A 6,652-nucleotide genomic window follows, 5' to 3' on the forward strand; every position below is an offset into this window, starting at 1 on the left:
TTAATTAAGATTATATAAAATATCATTGAATCCCACATCCCATTTATTATTTTAAAAGTATAATGCTCAATGAAGTCATTTCTTTATACACAAGTGAAATGTGATAAAAATCCATCTTTACTAGATAGCTTTCTCTCATTCAGGGTGAGAGATATCTGAACACTGTTTTTAGCAGGTTTATTATTATTTTTTTTTTAGAAGTGAGTTCAGACTGACCTCTTGCTAAAGTAATCATAGAAATCAAAAAAATATCATTATATGCATCATACTACTGCATGTAATTATATATTTTTTACTTTTTTTTAATGTTTATTTTGATAGAGAGTGAGCAGGAGTGGGGGAGTGGCAGAGAGAGAGGGAAAGAAAGAATCCCAAGCAGGCTGTGTTATCAGTGTAGATCTCCATGAAGGGCTTGATCTCACGAACTGTGAGATCATGACCTTGAGCCAAACTCAAGAGTGGGACACTCAACCAACTAAGCCACCCCAGGAACCCCCTTAGAAAGTTAAATATTTTTCAGAGCTACTCTTATAAGGATAACTTCCCTATTACGGACTTTACAGATGTTTGTCTGTATGTTAAATGTTTTTTTAAATTACATGTAAGTACCATAAATAAACTTTTTATGATAATTTCACTAAAATACTTAAGTCTATAGGTGATACGAGGTGTGCTATAGTTGTAGTGCACAAATATAGACATATAATATTATATTTTTGGGTTAACCTCTTGAGCCTCCACCTTTACTTTTATCAAGAAATCAAGATCTTTTGAAGTATCCAAAAATCACTAGGATTTCCTATTATACTCTACCTGCACAACCCCAAAGAGGAGCTGGCACACTGCCCTCATGAAAGAGCCTTGGGGTCTGATTAGTCCACTATCATGTAAATGTTATTTCTTATCACTAAATGATCCCACAGATGAAGGCTGGTCATACTCAGCCTGTTTGACTATACTTATCCAGTACTTATAGTAAGATGCCCTGTGCTTGGGGTTCTGAAGCTTCAACCTTCGCACTCAGCTTAATGTCACCTTTCAGGGATTAGTTTGTGCTCAGATTCCCTGTCTGGTATTTATCTTTTGTATCAGAATGCTTTTCTTCTTAAACCTTTCAAACAAAATTTTTTTTTCATTTTTTTCATCATTTTTATATCAAACAGTGAAGTTATTTAATCATCCTCTTAGGAGAAACTATTGTCAATGATCTAGGTTTCCTAAAACTACCTTTCTTTTTTTTTTAATTAAAAAAATTTTTAATGTTTATTTTTGAGAGAGAGACAGACAGAACATGACCATGGGAGAGGAAGAGAGAGAGACATAGAATCTGAAGCAGGCTCCAGGCTCCAAGCTGTCAGCAGAGAGCCTGATGAGGTGATCAAACTCATATACCACAGATCATGACCTGAGTCGAAGTCAGATGCTCAACCAGCTGAGCCATTCAGGTGCCCCGTACAACTACCTTTCTAAAGGTGGCTATTATCAGAGTCAAAAGTGTTTGTCCTAAGAAAGATTTTTCAAGTAATTTTGTAAGCATTTGACTCCTTGTCCAGTATAAGAAAAAATTTTAATTTAGTCCCTTTTCATAAATTCCATTTCATAAAGAATGAAGAATTCAAAATAAATTACTTAAGTAAAATGTAAACCAAAAATCATTCCTTGAAGAAATTTGCATGATTTTCTAAGTATGGCAAAAATTTCAGTATGTGCTGGGTGTCATCTGGAAGAGAATGATCTTTAATTAGGAAATTCCATCTCAGCATAGCAACAAACCATCACAGGTTTATCCTGCATTGCTGTAGACACATTTAAAACATGATAGGAAGTTGAACAGACTTCTGCCTAGGCCACGCCAGAGTAACAACAGTGCTCCGACTTGCCCTCTTACTGTAATCCAGGTTTGTGCTGGACTGTGGTTCCTACAGAAGGGAAACAAATGAGGCAAGCCCTACGATAGCCCTGGCTTGCCCTCTTGAGGTACCTTCCGTAGGTCATAAGGTAGGAAGAGAAAATCAAAGTAAAGCCTGATGTGCTTGCTGAATCAAGTAGACAGGAGTCAGAGGTTTGAAAGATGAAGACAATATCCAGACTTTGTGGAGGAGAGAACTGCAGAGAGGGAAACTGCATAAAAGGAGCTCCAGAAATTTGCCCTGGGTCACTTATATCTGTTGATAATTATGAAGCTGTGCATAATTTAAGCACAACTCCACATGGCTGGGCAAGTTCTGTTGGGAGATCTAAGCTGAACAATTTCAATAGATATCACAGAACTGGGCCATATTCAGAATCACTTAGCTGGAGCATAGATTCTTTGTTGAATACCTGAGATATTCATATGAACTACATGTAAAGAGCTTGCCCCTTAGCAGTAAGGGTAAACAAGCCCTAGAATAATGGATTTTTAAAACCTCCTCATTGTTAAAAAGCTCAAAAACAACCCTGAGAAGTATCTACAAGTAAGTTCAATGCATGAAAGGACAAAATTCAACACTCTTAAAGAGAGGTGATAAAATATAGGCACTAAACAATGTAAAACAGTGTCCAGCATCCAACAAAAATTTGGAAGATATGGTAATAAACAGAAGAACTAACCCACTACCAGGAGAAAAATTAATTAATAGAAACAGAATAGATATAGAAAGATAGAATTAGCAAAAACTTAAAATAGTTACAAACCTGCACATTGGTTAAATAAAAACAATAAAAAAGACAATGTAATAAATACATATGTGTATATATCCAAAAAGTTTTTCCTTCTGTATAAGCTATAAAAAATTGCAAGAAAATGTCACTTCCACCCTATAGGAGGTTGAATAATATCCCCCAAAAGATGTCCAAGATTCAGTATTGGTAAAATGCCAACTGTCCCCAAATTTGTCTATAGATTTAATGGTATCTCAATAAAAAATTTCAGAATTTTTAAAAGGAATCACATCCTAATTATAATTTCTGCATGGAAATGAAAAGTTTTTGGAATAGCCAAAACATCCAAAAACAGCTTTTTGGAAAGCCAAAGTTTTTAAGTAAGAATGTAGCATTTCTTAATTTCAGTACTTACTTACCATCAAGCTATAGTAATCAACATTGTGTGGTATTGTGTGGGGATGAATATATAGATCAGAAGTCTAGAAATAGACCCACATACATCTGTTCATTAGACTTTCCACAAAGATACCTAGGCAATTCACTGAGGTGAAAGTATACTTCTATAAACAAATGGTACTGGAAAAACCAGATGCTTGTTTGGAAATAGAGTTCACTCTCACCCTACACAGAAGTTAAGTCTAAATTTATCATAGACCTAAGCATAACCAAATCTATACCACTACTGAAAAGAAAACCTTCACAACTTGAGACTATACAAAAATCTTCTAGGACACAACAGCATAAACTAAAACAAAAACAAAAACAAAAACAAAAAAACCAAAAAAAACCCTGGTAATTGGACACCACTAAAATGAAAGCTTCATTCTCTTTATAATAAAATGGAAAGACAAGCCACAGACTGGGAGAAAATAGTCACAGTACATATGGTATATGTGCATGATATATATTTAAAATGAGTTGCAGGTAGTTTTTACAAAAAGATATTTGGGAGGCCAGTAAATATGTGGAACTGTTTGATACTATTTACCATAATTGACATGCAAACTAAAACTACTACCTACACACCAGACTGGCTAAAATTTTAAGAGTGACCGGTACCAAGTGTTATGCAGAATATTGCAATTGGAGGTCTCATACATGTTGTTGAGAAGGTAAAATGCTACAACCACTTTGTAAAAGGGTTTGCTTGTTTCTTATAAAGTTATGGACAATACTTATAATGCAGTCTATCAGCTACACTCCCAAATTATTACCCAAGAGAACTAAGCTATAATCATCACAAAGATTCGTGCACAAATATTCACTGCAGCTTTATTTGTAATAGCACAAAATTAGAAACAACCCAGGCATCTATCAACATGTCAATGGACAAATTGTGACCTATATTTATGACATTTATATAACAGAAAGAGGAATACTGTACAGTAATGGGCAGAGATACATATGCAGTGACATGGGTGTATCTCAAAAACATTCTGTGTGAAAGAAGCCAGGCACAAAAAAGTAAATATTTTTGTTGGGGGATAATGGAGAACAGGTAAATCTAATTTACAGTGAGAGAAAGCCTATCAGTGGTTGCCTGGTGCCCTGAGTATGGTGATTAATGTGAAGGGACACAAGGGAGTTTTTAGGATGAGAGAAATGTTCTATTTCTTGATTGTGATGTGGTTACACAGATGTATACATTTAGCAGCATTCATTAAGCTGTACACTTAAAATAGGTGCATTTTATTATATGTGAATTATATGTTAATGAAGTTGACTTAAAAAAAGGCAGTAGGTCTAAAGAGGGGATGCTAAATTAATAAAAAGGGTTTGGAGAAGTGATAACTCTTTGACTCAATCTTGGAAAGATCAAATCTAAGGGAAAATAAAACCAAAGCTTTAAAATTTTGAAGAAGTAGGCTGAACATAACTTTTCAAAAAAATTCCGCATTTTAAGAGGAAGTATCTGTTATGAGCCAAATGTTTGTGGTCTCCCAAAATTTGTATGTGGAAGTTCTAATCTCCAGTGTGGCTGTATTTTGAGATTGGGCCTCTAAGAAAATAATTATAGTTTTTAAGTGAGTTCATAAGGATGGGTTCCTGATCTGATAGGTTTAGTGTCCTTATTAGAAGAGACATATGAGAGCTTATGTGCACCATGGGAAGCCATGTGAAGACAAAGTGAGATGGTGACTGTCTATAATTCAGGAAGGAGACTTTCACTAGAAATTAAATTTACCAGCACCTTCATTATGAATGTCTAGTCTCCAGACTATGAGAAAATGAATTCCTGTTGTTTAATCCATCATGTCTAAGTATTTTGCTAGGGAAATTTGAGACAATTAAGACATATATTTTTTCTTTTTTTTTTTGTATTTTTTTAAGTAGGCTCCATGCCTAACATGGGGCTTGAACTCATGATCCTGAGGATCAGTCAAATGCTTTAGTGACAGAGCCAGCCTGATGCCCCCAGACTAAGTCAATTTTTTAAGCTTAAAATGGCAAGTTTAAGAATATAAAAGTTTGTAACACTTCATAGAATAGGTAGCAATCTTATAAAATTCAATAGTCCAAGAAGAGAGAGTTCAGCCTGAAAAAAGGTAAGTCCAATAGTAGATCATGGAAACAAGTTTGTAATTTGTTCATAGGCAGGACATCAGTGTATTTTAAGGTTTACTATTATTTTGTACTGTTAAGTCAAGAAGGGATCCTCTCCATTCACAAAGAGCTTGGTTCTAAGGTACTATTCTCTGTCTTACATAGAGAGACTTCCCATGTATACCCGTTGGCTTATCTTTTATTTCTTAATTACCCCTTCAATATTCTATATATGTTAATATCACTTGTCAGTGGGTGCACAGCTTCCTTCCACTCTAAGACATATCAAGATGCATAAGGAAACATAAGAGTATATTATCACATCTTATTATCTTATTATCACTATTTTCATAGCACCTGGCACAGAGCTTGACAAGTCATAGGGACTATATACCTTGTACCTGAATATAATTCCCAGGTGGTATTCTCCAACTCTAATGTGCTCAGCACATTTTCCATCCCTTTCTTTTGCACAGCTCTGCAGCTTAGCAATGGGAAAATGGCAAGAGCTCCAGAGAAGGAGTCAGTAAACTTGGGTTCTGGTTCTGTGGGTGACTTTTTGACCTTGTAAAATTTATGCAACCTCCTTGGCTTTAGCTTTTTCACCTATAGAATGGGGATAAAACCCATATTCATTACTTTGCAACTACATTACTAATATCAGAGGATATGGGAATAAAATAAGACAGGGTATGTGAAAGTGACTTGTAAACTCGGCAGTTCAATTTAAGTGTCAATTATCACTGTGTGTACCTTGCTAGTATCAGACCCTATAGATTGAGACTAATATTCAGTATTTACAGTATTTCCTGTCATGGCTTGGTTTTACTCCCACTGCCCATGATGACTTTTGGAAAAGAGGGGGAATTGAGATCTTTTTATATCTATTCTTTCAAGCAATGTATCAATGAATTAATTGATTCCTGTTTTTAAGACATACCAAGAAAAATTAGTGTTATGATTATTCTTAATCTTGATTGCTCCTGGAAAACTAATTGATATTTTATTTTCAGACTACCTAGCTACAAAGACTTGTAATTTTATCTTAGAAGACTTTATTTTTTTTTCTGATTTTACAGACTCATTTTATTTTATTTTATTTTAAATAATTTATTGTCAAATTGGTTTCCATACAACACCCAGTGCTCTTCCCCACAAGTGCCCTCCTCCAACACCACCACCTCTTCCCCCCCTCCCCATCCCCCTCCAACCCTCAGTTCATTTTCAATATTCAATAATCTCTCAGGTTTTGCGTCCCTCTCTCTCCCCAACTCTCTTTCTCTCTTCTCCTCCCCCAGTCCTCCATTAGGTTTCTCCTCTTCTCCTATTAGACCTATGAGTGCAAACATATGGTATCTGTCTTTCTCCACCTGACTTATTTCACTTAGCATGACACCCTCGAGGTCCATCCACTTTCCTACAAATGGCCAGATTTCATTCATTCTCATTGCCACGTAGAATT

This window comes from Suricata suricatta, chromosome 5 (genome assembly GCF_006229205.1).
Source record: "Suricata suricatta isolate VVHF042 chromosome 5, meerkat_22Aug2017_6uvM2_HiC, whole genome shotgun sequence".
In the NCBI taxonomy this organism is placed as follows: Eukaryota; Metazoa; Chordata; class Mammalia; order Carnivora; family Herpestidae; genus Suricata; species Suricata suricatta.